The sequence below is a fragment of the Heterocephalus glaber genome, unplaced genomic scaffold (genome assembly GCF_053883595.1).
Source record: "Heterocephalus glaber isolate CG9 unplaced genomic scaffold, H.glaber_assembly_v1.0 deba00001781, whole genome shotgun sequence".
Lineage (NCBI taxonomy): Eukaryota > Metazoa > Chordata > Mammalia > Rodentia > Bathyergidae > Heterocephalus > Heterocephalus glaber.
In genome coordinates this window covers 9,753,758-9,768,505 of record NW_028258467.1, presented here as the reverse complement: position 1 = coordinate 9,768,505, position 14,748 = coordinate 9,753,758, and the positions used below count along the sequence as shown (strand labels likewise).

The 14,748-nt window shown below is 43.8% G+C and overlaps 1 pseudogene; it reads left to right on the top strand.

Annotated features, from left to right (window-relative positions):
- The first annotated feature begins 6,778 nt into the window (after positions 1 to 6,778).
- Positions 6,779 to 9,016, top strand: LOC101704892 (mitochondrial calcium uniporter regulator 1-like; annotated as a pseudogene).
- Positions 9,017 to 14,748: the final 5,732 nt, after the last annotated feature.

The window sequence follows — 14,748 nt, the reverse complement described above, 5'->3', positions numbered from 1 at the left end:
AAAAAAAAATGGAAACAAAATCTATGTAAATAGGGAAGAGTGGAGGGGGTGAAGGGCACACAGGTAATGGGGGAAAAATAAGAACCAAGATACATCATGTACAGGTACAAGCACCGAATGATAAATGTAAACATATTGTATACCTACAATGTACAAATAAATATAATTTTTTAACATAAGCAACAAAATACTAGAACTCAATCAAACTCTTGAACAAATGAATTCAACAGATGTTTACAGAATGTCTCACTCCACAAAATCAGAGTACACATTCTTTTCAGCTGCACATGAGTCATTCTCCAAAATAGATGACATACTCGCTCATAGAACATATTTAAGTACGTGCAAAGGAATTGAAGTTATGCCCTGTATGTTATCAGATCATAGTGTGATGAAATTTGAGATCAATAGCAAAAGAAACCACAAGAATTTCATAAACACATGGAAATTGAACAACACACTTCTTAATAACCAGTGGGTCACAGAGGAAATTAAAGAAGAAATCAGACAGTTCCTTCAATTAAATGACAATGACAATAAAACATATCAGAATGTATGAGACACAATGAAAGCAGTCTTATGAGAAAAATTCATAGTAGTGAATACTCATATTAGGAAAACAGACTGAGCCCAATTAAACAACCTGATGCTGAACTTCAAGCTTCTAGAAAAAGAAGAGCAGGACAACCCCAAAGCTCATATAAGGGAGGAAATTATAAAGATCAGAGCAGAAATCAATGCAATGGAGATGAAGAGAATGATACAAAAAATTAATGAAGCCAAGAGTTGGTTCTTCAAAAGAATAAACAAAACTGACAAACCCTTAGCCAACCTTATCAGAAGAAGGAAAGAAAAGACCCAAATCCATGCAATTAGGAATGAAAAGGATGAAATTACAATGGACCCAGCAGAAATCCAGAACATCATCAATACCTACTTTGAGAACCTATATGACAATAAGATGGAAAACACAGAAGAAATGGACAGGTTCTTAGATAAGTATGAATTACCAAAGTTGAACAAAGAAGACCTAAAAATTCTAAACAATCCAATATCAATCAATGAAACTGAAAATGTAATTTAAAAATTACCAACTAAGAAAAGCCCGGGTCCTGATGGCTTCACTGCTGAATTCTACAAGACATTTAGAGAGGAACTATTGCCACTACTGTTTAAACTCTTCAATGAAATTTAAAGGGAAGCAATACTCCCAAATTCATTCCTGGAAGCAAGCATCACTTTGATCCCCAAAGCAGAGAAAGATCAACCAAAAAAGAAAACTGTAGACCAATCTCAATAATGAACATAGATGCAAAAATCCTTAAAAAGATCCTGGCAAATAGAATGCAGAAGATCACCAAGAAGATCATACACCCTGACCAAGTGGGATTCATCCCAGGGATGCAGGAATGGTTCAACATATGCAAATCAATAAATGTAATACACTATATCAGTAGAGCCAAGGACAAAAACCATATGATCATCTCCATTGATGCAGAAAAACCATTTGACAAAATCCAACATGCATTTATGATAAAAACCCTGCAAAAAACTGGAATAGATGGTCTCTACCTCAATCTGATAAAAGCTATCTATGAAAAACCAACAGCCAATATCATACTAAATGGTCAATAACTGAAATGCTTCACACTAAAATCAGGAACAAGACAAGGATGTCCACTATCACTACTCCTATTCAATATAGTTTTGGAAATGTTAGCCACAGCAATTAGACAACAGAAAGAAATAAAAGGAATAAAGATAGGAAATGAAGAAGTCAAATTGTCATTATTTGTAGATGACATGATACTCTATATAGAAGACCCCAAGAACTCCACCAAAAGTCTTCTAGACTTAATAACCAAATTCAGTCAAGTACCTGGATACAAAGTCAACACACAAAAATCAATAGTTTTCCTGTACAGGATCAACAGACTCACTGAGAGAGAAATAGGGCAAGCAATTCCTTTCACAGTAGCATCCAAAAAATGGAAATTCCTAGGAATCAACCTAACAAAAGAAATCAAAGATCTCTTTTCTGAAAACTATAGCACTCTGAAAAGAGACACTGAAGTTGATATCAGAAATTGGAAAGACATCCCTTGCTCCTGCATAGGAAAAATCAACATAGTGAAAATGGCCATCTTTCCAAAACTGCTATGTAGATTCAATGCAATCCCAATTGAAACTCCAGCATCATACTTCACAGACCTTGAGAAAACAATCCAAAAATTCATTTGGAACAAAAAGAGACCTAGAATAGCAAAAGCAATTCTAGGCAACAGAGACATGGCAGGGGGCATCACAACCCCCAACTTGAAACTATACTACAAAGCTACTGTGATAAAAACAGCATGGTACTGGCAAAGAAACTGACCTGTGGACCAGTGGAACAGATTAGAAAATACAGAAACAACTCCAGACACACTCAGCCACCTCATCTTCCAAAAAGGAGCCAAACACCCTCACTGGAGGAAAGATAGTCTCTTTAATATACAGTGCTGGAAAAACTGGGTTTCAACTTGCCAAAGATTAAAACTAGACCTGTATCTCTCACCATGCACTAAAGTAAAATCAAAATGGAGTAAAGATCTAAAATAAAAATGCTGAACTGGCTGGAATAGAGGTTAGGTAGAATTCTTGAGGACATTGGTGTAGGAAAAGATTTTATGAACAAAATCTCAGTTGTCTGTGTACTAGAACAATCAACAAGTGAGATCTCTTCTTATTGCAAAGCTTCTGCACAACAAGAGAAACCACCAGCAGTGTGAAGAGACAACCCACAATGTAGGAAAAAATTTTCACCTGCTATTCCTCAGACAAAGGTCTACTATCTAGAACCTATAAAGAACTTACAAAATCAAACCTCCCAAATTTAAAGACCCAAACCAAAAATGGGCATCTGAAATGAACAGACATTTCTCAAATAAGTAGAAATAGCAAATAAACATATGAAAAAATGCTCAACATCACTTGTCATTTGAGAGATGCAAATGAAAACAATGCTGAGATGCCACCTCACCCCAGAAAGAATGGCTGCTATCAAGAAATCAACCAATAACAAATGCTGAAAAAATAAATAAATAAATAAAAATTTTAAAAAATTTTAAAAAACAAATGCTGGCAAGGCTGTGGGGAAAGAGGAGCCCTGCTCCACTGCTGGTGGGAGTGTAGACTGGTGCAACCACTGTGGAAATCAGGATTGAGATACCTCAAAGAACTAGGACTGCAAGTATCATTTGACCCAGCTATTCTCCTGCTGGGTATCTTCCCCAAAGAATTAAAAGAATCATACCACAGCGATATATGTGCACCCATGTTCATAGCAGCACAATTTGTAATAGCTAAAACTTGGAAGCAGCCCAATTCCCCATCACCTGGAGACTGGATCAAGAAAATGTGGGTTTTTTATAAAATGGAGTACTACTCAGCCATAAAGAATGAGAAATTAGAGACATTTATAGCTAAATGGCTGCACATTAAGGCTGTACTCAAGTGAAATAAGTAGGACACACATGTGTACATACCAAATAGTGTGAAAAACTGAAAGTGTAAATAAAGACTAAAAGGTATAATAGATAACGTGAAATAGGAAGAAAAGGGGCAAAGGGGAAGGGGAAGTGGGAGGGGTGGGGGAAAAGAAAGAAGGGAATGGAATTAATATGAGAAAATGAAAAAATGGGAACAAAGTCTTTGTAAACAGGGAGGGATGGAGGGGTTGAAGGGAGAGCAGGGGAAGGGGGAAAAATAAGAACCAAGAGAGACTATGTAAAGGTGCAAATTCCCAATGATGAATGTCATTACATTGTATACCTAAAATGTACCAGTAAAATTTATTTTTTAAAAAAGGAGGAAAGGTTTTCTTGATTCATGGATTCAGATGTTTCAGGCCAAAGACAGCCCATTCCATTGCTTTTAACCTGAGATAAATTCAAAACATAACGGAAGACTGTGGCAGGAGAAAGCTGCTCACCTTAAGACACCCAGGTAGCGAAGACCGATAGAGCCAAGGAGAAGGGGCCAGGGACAAGATACAGTTCCCACGACCATGCTCCCAAGACCCATTCCTTCAGCTGGACTCCACCTCCTGAGTCTTCATCACCTTCCAATGATGCCATCAAGTTATAAAATAATGGATCAATCCACTCGCCAAGTTAGAGCCTCAAGACCATTTCACTCTAAAAGTCTCACTTCTGATCACATGATATTTTGGGGGGACATTTTGTACCCAAACTATAGCAATATACTTAACACGACTGAACTGGACACTTAAAAATGGCTAAAATAATAAATTGTATGTTAGGTGCTTTTCACTACAATAAAAAAAATGTTTTTCTTAAAAGCTTCCAGCTAAGTCATTCCACTGAATAGTCCTGGCTGGGAACCCATGGCGCTAATAACATCCAGGGAAGAGGAACCCAGAGGATATGCAGTCATACAGGCAGTTTTGCCCTATACTTATACCTACTGGCAGCAGCTTGAGGAGTAACAGGAACAAGTGGTAATGGGCCAAAGGTTTTTCTTTTTTCTTTCCTTTTCTTTTTACAAAAAACTTTCCATTAGCTAGGTAACAGAAAGCAGTGGAAAATGGACCTTCTAGTCAGCAGAGCAAAGATCAGAACATATGATTTCACTTCCTGCCTGTTATGGTTTAGATCTAAAATGCCTTTTCCAAAGTCTTACATGTTTGGAAGACGATTGGATCATGGGGGCCTCATACTCATCAGTGGATTCATCCATTGGTGAGTCCATAGCTGAATGTGCTGTTAGAGGCAGGGCTGGGGTGGAAGTCGGTTGTGGGCTGTGAACTGGAGGTGTATGTCCTTGTTCTGACCCTCCCTTCTCTCTCTGCTTCCCAGCTGCCTTGGGGTGAACAGCTGTCCTCTGCCATGCCCTCACCATGCCCTTTCTGCCTTGGACTCAGCCAACTTTGGACTGAACCCACTGAAACTGTGAGCCAAATAAACCTTTCCTTCTATAAGTTGCAGTATCCACGGAAAAGAACAACTCGTAGAAAGTCAATGCCCTCCACCTTTAGTGCAGATAGATCATTTTGTCTTCAAGACTCTGCACATGAGAACATAGAGAAGGAAGAGGGGGAAAGCATTCAGGGCCTTGGGAAACAACCATGGCTCTGTGGTCCTGGAACCTGCAGTGAGACTCTGGTGGGAGACGGGTGGGAGGTTCAGAGCCTTTATGCTGTCACAGGATTGAGACCAATGGGGAGCCTTTGTATATTTTCAGTAAATGAGTATCCAGACAGGCTGACATTTTGTGCAAAATCATTCTCACTACAAAACAAAGAATGGACTAGATGAGGTGTGACCAGAGGCAGGAAGACCAGTTCGTAGGAGATGGGTGGACCCAAGGTCAGGCATCTCTAGGACATAGTTCTAGGTCAGGGGTTCTTGGTTAAGGTTTAATTCTGGCTACACATTAAAATCACCTGTAGGGAGTGGGCTGCACCACGCATGCCTTCACTGACTCGATCTCTAGGAGAAAGGATCCAGGTGTGAGCATGTAAGCATTCCCCAAGTGATTCTAGGGTAAAATTAGGGGCAAAAATCAACCCTTACTACTCAAAATGATCCCTGAAGGAGCAGCATCAGAGACTCAGTTAGAAACGCAGAGCTCCATCCCACATCTGCAGAAGCAGCTACTTGGGTTCTAGCATGACGGCTCAGCAGCCTTTTGCACTGGAAAGTTTGAGAAGCTCAAATATAAACTGCGTATGGCCAGAAGTGGGACTGCAGAAGCAGCTGGAATCATAGGGCAGGGGGAGTCCAGGAGCTATGGAGATAGTCCAGAAGTGGACCCTGGGGAGGAGAGCCATCCATTCATCTATTCTGACAGACTATACTGACATGCAGTGTGCCAGATGCTAAAGAAAGATGAGGCGGGCACCAGGCCTCCAGACCAAGACATGACAGGGATGAGAGGACCAGCACTCTAGGAACACATGTGGGCAGCAGCGGGGCCAGCAGCACCAGCGTGAGCTCCCCAAGAGCAAAGATGTCTCCCCAGCACTCGGATGCAGGCATGCTGGGCTCTCCATCGGTGTTTGCAGAAGGAGGCTGGATGTGCTGGCATTGGAGCTGGACCTCCCAAGGGAGGAAGCGTCACTGTGGGCAGAAAAGAACAAGGAGTTTGCAAGTGGGAGGAGGCCCAGCCTCAAGCCAGGCCCCGCTCTGTGTAAGGTGCCCCTGCAGTGCCATTTGGCTGGTACTGAAATAAAGGTTGGTACATGGTTCCTGTCAGGGGCCAGAGAGTAAATATCTCAGTCTGTCATTACAACTCAGCCCTGCTTTGCAGTGAGAGCAGACTCAGGTGAGTAACAAATGGGCGGGAATGGGTGCCGATTCAACCTACAAACAAAAAAAGAGAAAAAAAGACTGCAGACCAGATTGGGCTCGCGTACCCTGACCTGAAATAGGAGAAGAAAGTTGCTGGAGATGGATCTCCAAAGGTGAATCGGACACTGTTAGGTCAGAGGCAGCCTTGGCTCCTGGGCAAAGGAGGGAAGTCCTTGAACCCAGAGTGCAGAGCTGGGTTTGGGGCAGTTGAGTGAGAGAGCCAGGGGTCAGCTTGGAAGGAACAATGAAGCAGAAGCAGGAAAGATCAGACCAGGAGCTGGGGGAGGTGGAAGAAGGGGACCAGGTAAGAGAAGCGGTGATGGCATGGAGACCCAGGAAAACAGCATGAACTGCAGAGCTGGGATGTGGGAGAATCTTTGGTGGCCAGGGAGGGGAGAGTGAGGGATAGTCAGGGTTGGCTTGGCCATCAGAGATGACAGGGAAGATGCTAGGCTGAAATCTTTTGGGGCTGAGCACTCCAGGAAGCACATGGAGCACAGCAGAATTCAGGGCCGGGTCATCCTGGCACACATGAGCCTGAGGCAGCAGGGGATGTTTGAGGAAAGCAAGGAGAGAGGTTGAAATGCAGGGCTGGCCTCATGACTACTGTCTCCGAAGATGTGACTCTGAAGGTCAAAATCACCCAGGCCTCCGCGGGCCGCCCGCTGGCCGACTAGGAGCTCGCGTGGCCCGGGCCTCCAGGAGACAGCTACCCCTGTCAGCGCAGTGCCTGCAGCTGGAGCACAAGAGGACAAACTTCACCTCGCCCGGGAATCAGAAATTCTACTTGGATAGCCAGCCTTACGGTGCTTACTGGAAGAAGAAGGGTTTACGACTCAGCAAGCAGAAAGCATTGTGTCTGCACTGGCCAAGATGGTGGAGGCCAACACGGATGTCGTCTACAAAGACAGGGACACCAAGGTGCAGCAGGAGGTCACTCGTCAGCAAATAACGTCTAAGATTGCAAATGTGAAAAAGGATATGATTATTTTGGAGAAGAGCGAATTTTCAGCCCTTGGAGCAGAAAATGCGAAAATAAAACTTGAACCACATCAGTTAAAACAAGTAAAGGATGAAGTGATCGAAGTCCGAACAGATACCAAGTTAGACTTCAATCTAGAAAAGAGCAGAGTAAAAGAATTGTATTCACTGAAGGAAAGGAAGCTGCTGGAATTGAGGACGGAAATAGTGGAACTGCATGCCCAGCAGGACCGGGCCCTGACACAGACAGACAGGAAGATCGAGACCAAGGTCACTGGCCTCACTCGAGACCATGCTGGAGGCACACAAGCTCCACACGATCAAGTATCTAGCAGGTAAGGCCGTTAGGTGTCTAGGCGCTCCAGGCAACCTGGAAAGGAGGTACCCGGGATTTACAAACTCGCCGAGACAACTACTGGATTTATTTGAGTCTAGCACTTTCATGCGTGTGTTTTAACATCTCTTAAACTGAAAGACTTTTCAATTTCCATCCCAGTACTCAGGAGATTGAGGCAGGAGGATTGTTGCAAGTTCGAGGCCAGCCTGGGCTGTATAGTGAGGCTGTGTTTCAGAAAGAACAAAACAAAACACTTTCCATTAGATGGGGTATCATACTTTAATTGGCATTTTTTCTTTCTTAGTAGCAAATAAAAGTAACGGTAGAGTTTACAGTTGGTAAAATCATAAATTTGAGAGGATACTATCACTGGGCTGTGGATACTTCAGATTATAGTGAAACTTAATGCAAGGAATATATTATGAGTGAAATGAAGCCCGTTGAGTCATGATCTTTCTACTTCAATTGGTGACACTACTTTTTTTTTCTTTTGGTGGTTCAGTCAGTACTGAGACACATCCCCAGCTATTTATTTTAAAGTAGGATCTTGCTAAGTTGCCCAGGCTGAAACTTGGAATCCTCCTGCCTCAGCCTCTCCAGAGTACTAGGATTACAGGCCTGCACCACCATGTCTGGCAGTTGGTGATGTTACTTTTAAGGAGTTATTTTGCCTTTGCAATTTTTGGTCCAGGAGATGGGTGAAGATTTAAATGTTTTTTTTTAAGTTAGCTATTATTTCAAGTCAGTTTTATCGTTTTGGATTAATATTTTTAAGTTACAGCAGTGTTACAGTGAGATTTTGTTCTTTATGTTAAAGTATGTGTCCCTGTAACTACAAATACATATAGTTTGTGACAGTGGAGTTTTTGTGATTCAAAACTTGTACTGAAAAATTTTCTGGAATATTGGATACATTTTTACTTTGACAATGATGGTTTCAAGGAGTGTGGTTTCTTTTTTAATAGGCAGGTGTTTTATGGAATACGGTACATCATTAAGCAAACTAATTTTTCTAGAGTTTTAAAAAAATGTTTTAGGTGAGTAGGTGTCATTGTATTCTTAATAAACAGATGACCCTGTACTTCAAGTCATCTGTAGATTACTTATGATGCCTAATACAATGTAAAAACCTACTTCCTCAAGTAGCAGTTAGGAGAACTAATAGCAGTCTCCATTGTCTTTCCTTACAGGGTCCATATTTACCTGCCTAACAGTAGCTCTGGGATTTTATCACCTGTGGGTATAATAAAATGTCTATTTAAAGAGATTTCTATTGTTTTCCCTTAAGAATGCTAAATTGTTCCTTTTTTTCTTGTTTCAAATTTGAATCCTGATTTTGACTTAATGCATATTATTTATTTTTATGAAAATTGTGAGCACATAACCAACATAATGAGGTCAGAAATTCCTCAATCGTTCCTTCTGTCTCCTGTTTAATTGACTATAGCTGAGTGGTGTGGACCAGACATCGAAGATCCACTCTGCTGAGCTGGTGAACTTGGCCTAACCTGTGGTGCAAACCAACAAGAAATTTTGGTATAATTCTCTGCAGTTTTAAATCTTTTGTCACACTGAGGATTCGAGGTCTCCACTGAAAGGACACAGTGACTTTAAGTGCTGAAGAATCATTGAAATTCAACCAAAAGCACCGGCTCCTCTTGACCTGAGACCCCATCCTCAGCCCAGCTGCTCCCATACCCCGAGTGCTTCAGCTGCAGTGGGTTGGTTTGTTAATAACACAGCTGAACTTCTATACCTCAAAAAAAAAATCACCCAGGCCTGGGGAGATTCCAGGTCTTGGGGGCTAGAAGGAGCCTCAGCACACAGCTCCTCAGACTTCACCATGCCGTGAGCCCCTTGAGAGGCTTCGAGGAGGGCTCTGCCCAGGGCTCACACTCCTAAGGAGCGCCCAGCGGTGCCCACACTTCTGGCCCATCAGGGTCCCCAAGTCAGACCCACTTCCTCTGAGGTCCCCCAGACAACGACAGCACCACCACTGAGCACCCGTAATCCCAAACTCCAAAATCCAAATGCTCCAAAATCAGAAACTTAAGTGCAGATACCACACATGGAAAATTCCACACCTGACTTCAAGTGACTAGTCGCAGTCAAAACACAGGTACAATAAAGACTACTGCATACAGTTACCTTCAGCCAAGTGTCTAAAGGATAGAGGAAACAAAAGTGAATTTTGTGTTAGGACTTGTTGCATCCCCAGGATATATCGCTATGTATATGCAAATATTCTCAAATCTGGAAAAGTCCAAAATCCAAAACACCTCTGGTCCCAAACATTTTGGATAAGGGTTGCATAAGAATATCATTCTTGCATGTCTAATATATACCAGGCCCTGGAGAGACTAAGAAGACTGTGACAGTAACCAACATGTGGACGCCAGAACTGTTCTAAGAACTCCCATCTGAGGCTCTCCCTCACTGTGGCCCATGAGCCAAGTGGCATTAGTGTCCCATTCTCCATCTGGTTCAGCGACCTGGGCACAAGCTAGCCACACGGGGAGTCAAAGCACCATCTCTACCTCCAGAGAGGAAAGCAACAGGCCTCGCATGGGAAGAGCCGGGTCCCAAACTGGCGCCCGCCCCTGATCTAGCCCATCTCTCCAGGAAAATTCAAACCCAAGGCAAGCCGTTCATCTACGCCATCAGATCCAAGGTGTGATGAACGCCTAAGCGATGGGGCCTCAGGGAAGAGGAGTCCTGCAGCAGGGACCCCCCTGGGCTACAGACAAGGGGTTACTCGGACAATTCTTCAACTTTGCTTTGGAGGTACCAAGACAGCCCCTAAAAGAGGTGCTTCCATGAAGCGCTGTGATGCAAATAAATGTCCCCCAAATAAAAGAGAGAAAATTTAGTGCGGAACGCTGGAGCCGGCGCTAATTTATGGCCATCATTTCCAGAAGCGGCGCCCTTCTCTGGCAGGATCCGGGGCGTCTTGTCGCGGCGCGTTGTGATACTGCCACCTAGTGGTGACGCTGAGAGCTGCTGCGGAAGTCGAAGTGTCTAAACCCCCAAACCACGGGGAGGCTGCATCCTGTTAACACCCGTCTGGGCGGTGGCTGTTTTTAGCTGGGTCTCTCCTTCTGTGCCACTTTCATCATGGAAACTGGCTCTCTAGACCCCAAAAAAAGCTGCGACGTGCTCTGCAAAAGCTGTTTGAGAGCTAGTTTTAGCTACATATCTTGGAATTTGGGCTACTAAGGAAGAAGAAGAGATGTACGGTTCCCAGGAAGTTAGGCCTCTTCCTGGAGGCTGTTCTGGCCTCGAAGGGGGTGAAATCATCGATCCCGCAGAGGGATGTGAACTTCGGGATTTCAGAGGCAACACCTTCCATCGCCTGGGAGGTTCACTATGTATTAGTAAGAGTTTTTCTTTGCCTGGATCGTCACATTGATTCTTTAAAATAACCTTACAATGAATAAGGCTTAGAATTAAATCCATTTTACAGGTGAAGAAATCAAGACATGGACAGGTTAAGTGACTTGGCCTGCATCATAGAGCTGGAAACTAGCAGAGCCAAGATATCAACTCTGAAGTCAGCCTGAGCTCTGACTCCAGAACCTAAACAACGCAATGTATGCGTTGAAAGTCCTGGGTGCACAGACCCTTGGCCACCAACTTACTGTGTGACCCTGAGCATACTCGACCCTTCTGGGTCTCAGTGTCCTCTCTGGGAAAGTGGATGTGAGATCGTAGATCCTGCTTCACAGCTTGCATGAGGATCCAAGTAGAAATCTGATCTCCATTGACTTAGTAACTCTATTACCTTTCTTGGGAGCAGCCTAGAACCTCAGACTCTTCTACAGAGTCCAAAAGTGGACCAACATAGACTTGGGAGCCTGGTGGGCCATTGTTCCCTGTACTATATGAGTCCAGGACATCTTATTTGATCATTATTGTGCCCAGTCCAGGGTTTTGCTCTAGCAGGTGATCAGCAAACTGCACTGAATGAAGAGATGACCACCTACTACGTGCATGCCTTCCTGCTAAGCACTGAAAATACAAAAATGAATAAGATGCCCAAGTCAGGGCTGTGTGACAGAGGCTGACAAGTGGCCAAGCAGAGCCTAATAATGGGGGACTGTGATGGGGTAATATGAGGGCAAGACCCAGACACACCTGGAGAGGAAGGGATTCAGAGGAACCTTCCTCAAAGGTCTGACCTGAGAGATCCCGCAAAGCTGAGCTAATCAGAATGCAAGGGAAATAAAGGAAGACTCTTGAGAGGTCATGCTGGTCACAGGATAAGCCTGGTGCCCAGAATGTCAACCCAATGAAAAGACAGAGGCCTTGCCAAATTGAACAATCTCTAAAATTCAAGAAACCTCCCCACACTCCTTCCTTTTCTTCTCCCTGCCAGTGTAACCCACTCCTATTCACCTTATAACTCAAAGGGAACATTAGCCTGTCTCCTTGTTCTTTTAGGTCCAATTTCATGCTTATGATTTTGGATAAGTCAGGTTCCCTCCTGCCCCCAGGCCATGCCTCAGAAATGGGAAACTGCTCATTTAATGCAGAGAGAAGATGGCAGACTCAGTTTTCCTATCTTTCACCTTGTTTGACTATAGTTGTCACCTGGCTAGGGCCTGTGGGTACATCATAACCCAGTGGTTTTCAACCAGGACAGTGTTGTCCTTCAGGGAATATTTGGCAGTGTTTTGAGGGCATTTTGAGTGTCACAGCTGGAGGGCTGGTAGGCTGCTACTGGCATCTAGTGGGTAGGGACCACACATGCTGCTAAACATCCTATGATGCACAGGACAGTACAGAGAATGTCCCAGTCCACAACATCAACAGCACTGAGGACTCTGCATCCTAGTCAACCACAGAAGGAACCAAAAGAGACCACCAGCCACTAACTCTGAGACACAAAGATCAGTGCCCAGCCCTTCCCTGCTCTCTGTTCCACCCACATTGATTACCTGTTGCCTGCCAGGTGCTGTGCCAGGCAGCAGGCACTCTGTGGCAACTAAGGCACAGCTTCTTCCCTCAGCACTATTTATTCTCCTGGAAAGGCAAGATTTGGCCCCAGTATGTTACTGGGAACAGGACACCAGGGGTCACAACTCCAGGGGGCTTCTCACCCTTCCCCGAGGTGGACCAGCATCTTGGGTGATAAAATGCTAGAAAATGGGAAATGTTTGGTAAGTGGAGAGGAGAAGCCTTAGCTGAGACTCGAACAGAATTCAGGAAGGCTAAGGGCATACGACAAATGATATGGATGGAGAGTGGAATTAATGGACAGATAGATGTCTAATAGAGAAATAAATACCAATGAACGTGTCAGCTACAAACCACGACAGCAGACATTCCAATAGCACCTTAGCATTCAGGGCTAGCTGTGTTCTAGGGGCCTTCATGAAATATCTTTTTTTGCCCTCACATCAATGCTGTGAATACCACATTGTTATTATCATTTAGAGATTGCAAATAAGGAAGCTCTCTGCAGTTACATGATTTACTCAGTTACTCAACTTGGAAGTAGCAAGAATGGATCTATGTGGGGTCTAATTCTAAAAACTATATACTCAACAACTCCCCTGTTAGCTTGGGAAGAAAATCATTCAAAATCCCAGGGAGGGATGAGCATGTGAGAGCTCGGGAAACTGCCAGAGGGAGAGTGTCTTGGAAGGAAACTTGACAGCCCTGGAGAGCATCAGATGCTGGGCTGAGTGGTTGACCTTTGACACTGCAGAATCAGGGAGACACACTGGTTTCCTTTTTTTTTTTTTTTTTTTTTTCGGTACTGGGGATCAAACTCGGGACCTTGTGCTTGTGAGGCAGGTGGCGGAACCACTGAGCTAAATCCCCGGCCCTACACTGGTTTCCTCTTGTTCCCCAGTCAATGGCTAACCGTGGCGAGAAGCTGAGACTTGCTTTGATTGATTAGTTAGGTCTGCCTTGAGTGTGGAAGTGGAGAACGGCAGCATACTTAACCTAGAGTTGCATCTCTGCTATGAGCAGCAGAAATCCATTGCAAGTTTCTGTGTTGTTTTCTGTTGCTATGCTACAATGCCACAGACTGGATAATTTATAAACAATACATGTTTATTTGGCTCACAGTTAAAAACTGAAGAGCATGACACTGGCATCTGGCATCTAAGGCCTTCAAGTGGCACCATTCCATGGTGGAAGGCAGAAGTGAGTGTGCAAGACAGAGAGAAAAATGGGACTGAACTCATCTTTTTTCTCAGGACCTACTCCCACAATAACTGCGCACTCCTTAGTTGACAGCCCTGACCCCTTTAAAAGGAGGGCATCCTCATGACCTAATCGCCTTTTACCAGCTCCACCTCACACTAATTTTACAGTGGCAGTTAAACTTCACTGAGTCTTAGAGGGGACATCAGAGTGCTGCCGAAGGACTACCAAGGTGTGATGTGTCAAGCTGGACCAGAAGCGGAGAGCCTGAGTTCCATGGTCAGCAGTGTTTTCTTCAAAATATGAAACCTGCAAAAGGCCACCTGCTTCACCAGTCTTGATGAAATATTTTCATAGTCATCTCCACTCCCTGAATGGCTGTTGCAACTCTAATAAACTCACTCAAGACTTCCGAGGAACTCAGTCAATGCTTTTGTTCCCCAGATATCCCTCATTATAATTTTCTTCTGACATAACTTGGATTTGTGAGCTTACTTGGGGAAGGCTCAAGGAATAACTAGAATAAGCAAAAATGATTTAATAACCACCTAGTTGATTCTAAATTCCCACCGTGGTGTTCCAGCATGGAAGGCTTTCTCTGAGGGGTGCTTTACTTGAGAAGTGGGACAAAACCTGTGGCCACATCCATGGCATGACTGCAACACCCAGGCCAACTGACTCCTCTGCTGATCAGAGACAGACTCTGAGTCTCAAAGTCAACCACAAGGTTTTAATGAGGCAGAGTAGAATCATAATGAATCTTTACACATTCCTTCAATATGTGTTTTAAACATACCTACTATGTGCCCAAGAAATGTACTATGTACCTCAGAAGTGCTTGGTTCATCTTTCCATTTCATGCTGGATCCACAGTGCATCGTGGGAACTAATGGTTTCAGAAGCCCAGCACGTTTTCCCCTA